The following is a 2,485-nucleotide window of genomic DNA, read 5'->3' on the forward strand; positions in this document are numbered from 1 at the left end:
CATTCCACCAGTCATATGTTTCCAAATAATCTTCACCAACATATAATTTACCTTCATTAACTTACTCTCATATTTACGCATAATTCCCATCTTTAATCGAGTATTGTAACGTTAATTAAAACTACTCTATTTCCTCACTATTAACATATTCTCTTCAGTAGTTACTCACCATAACAAGTTCTTTAACACCTTCACTACAGGGACGCCATATTTTATTCAGCACAGAGGTGACCCCGTTGACCCCATGCGCAAGTGCAGGTTAGAATTCTGCAGAACCTAACCTAACCAAAACATATACCAGAATTTTCTTCCTAATCTCCAATACAAATATAAGAACAAAAGAATAGAGGAAACTGCAGCGGACCTATTGGCCATATATCCATCCAAGCTAAAAGGATGCATCGGCCGGGAATCGAACCCGGGCCTCCCGCGTGGCAGGCGAGAATTCTACCACTGAACCACCGATGCTATATTTCACAACTGAAGCACCGACCCTATATTCTACCACTGAACCACCGATGCTATATATGATTCACATTTAGGAAACTACCACGCAATATTAATACCTTTCTCAGCGTGGATATACAACCCATTTAACGACAGAATCGTAATATATTTAAGTTTTATTTCCAAAGCACTTGTTGCTGTGAATTTTTATGAGTATAACCGCAGTACGAGTACATAAAAAAAAAAAAAAACTCTGAGCATTAAACATCAAAGAGCAAAGGGGGAAGTTTGAGTCTTAATTGCGGTTTATGACATGAAATTCAAAGCTTGGAAACTACATTTAGATCGTCGTTTAAAATTTATGGTTATTCTGGAATTTTTTTTTCTCTGTTTACTTTCAGGTGTACTTGTAATGATCATTCATGGAGTTATGAAGTGAATGAAAAATTAATGTTATTGTAGCGAATGTGTTCTGAGGACGTATTGTAACCTATGTGTTTTGAGAGCACATTGTAACCTATGTGTTCTGAGGACGTATTGTGTGTAAACTATGTGTTCTGAGACTATATTGTAGCGTATGTGTTTTGATAGCGTTTTGTAGCATATGTGTTCTGAGAGCATATTGTAACCTATGTGTTCCGAGAGCATATTGTAACCTATGTGTTCCGAGAGCATATTGTAACCTATATGTTTTGAGAGCATATTGTAACCTCTGTGTTCTGAGAGCATATTGTAACCTTTGTGTTTTGAGAGCATATTGTAACCTCTGTGTTCTGAGAGCATATTGTAACCTTTGTGCTTTGAGAGCATATTGTAACCTATGTGTTCCGAGAGCATATTGTAACCTATGTGTTCCGAGAGCATATTGTAACCTATATGTTTTGAGAGCATATTGTAACCTATATGTTTTGAGAGCATATTGTAACCTATGTGTTCCGAGAGCATATTGTAACCTATATGTTTTGAGAGCATATTGTAACCTATATGTTCTGAGAGCATATTGTAACCTATGTATTCTAAGAGTATATTGTAGCATATGTGTACTGCAGAGGGTGTACCGCAAGAATAGAGTAAACGTAGCGACGAGTAACTTGAGGATCAAAACCGATTCCCTCTCCACATAAGAGTACTCTCGTGCATCAACACTAGATAACCGAGTGTAAAGTAGGTCATATATATCTTCACATGTCCATTAGCTATTTGGTTTAAGTATATTATTAAGTATAGGATATATAACACATATGAATTTTGAATACATTGTAATATATATGTCTGATGTATTCAAACTGTATATTGGATCATGAACTAAAATTTCACTAACCATGATTTCACTTCAGACTATGAGTATTATATCTCCTTTGGTTATTTTCGGACGCTGGATCAATATTCACATCTACTCTGTATTAAGACTAAGTAAATGGTGTTTGATGGTCATTGTTTGTATCTAATATGTATAAACAGTACGTATGTGTGTGTGTGTGTGTGTGTGTGTGTGTGTGTGTGTGTGTGTGTGCGACCGAGTTGGGTAATCTATTTTTGTTATGAAATATTGGGGTGATAAAAATGAAGTAAACGAGAAAGCACTCACAGAATTTCTGCCCCAGCCCTGCCAGGTAATAGACCGTTGAGAGAGAGAGAGAGAGAGAGAGAGAGAGAGAGAGACCTCTCACTTTGACCTTCACCCATATATTCAATATTTACCCAATCGGAATCTTTCTTTTTCCGACTAATTAAACTTACTAAGAAAAGTTACTGAAAGACAGGTATTATATATATATATATATATATATATATATATATATATATATATATATATATATATATATATATATATATATATATATATATATATATATATATATATATATATATATATATATATATATATATATATATATATCAGCCTGTCTAACTATGGTCGAATATAAAGCGACTTGAATACGATATTGTTATTGGAACATTCTTCAAGTAGACGACCTCAGTAAGACGTAAAACAGATGATTGGACATTTGATAATAGTTATAATATTAAGCAACTT

The 2,485-nt window shown here is 34.3% G+C and overlaps 1 non-coding gene across 1 annotated transcript; it reads right to left on the minus strand.

Moving 5' to 3' along the window:
- Positions 1-397: 397 nt before the first annotated feature.
- Positions 398-468, minus strand: Trnag-gcc. Its single transcript has one exon. It is a non-coding gene; the product is annotated as a tRNA-Gly (tRNA).
- Positions 469-2,485: the final 2,017 nt, after the last annotated feature.

The sequence above is a fragment of the Homarus americanus genome, unplaced genomic scaffold (genome assembly GCF_018991925.1).
Source record: "Homarus americanus isolate GMGI-L3 unplaced genomic scaffold, GMGI_Hamer_2.0 scaffold53604, whole genome shotgun sequence".
In the NCBI taxonomy this organism is placed as follows: Eukaryota; Metazoa; Arthropoda; class Malacostraca; order Decapoda; family Nephropidae; genus Homarus; species Homarus americanus.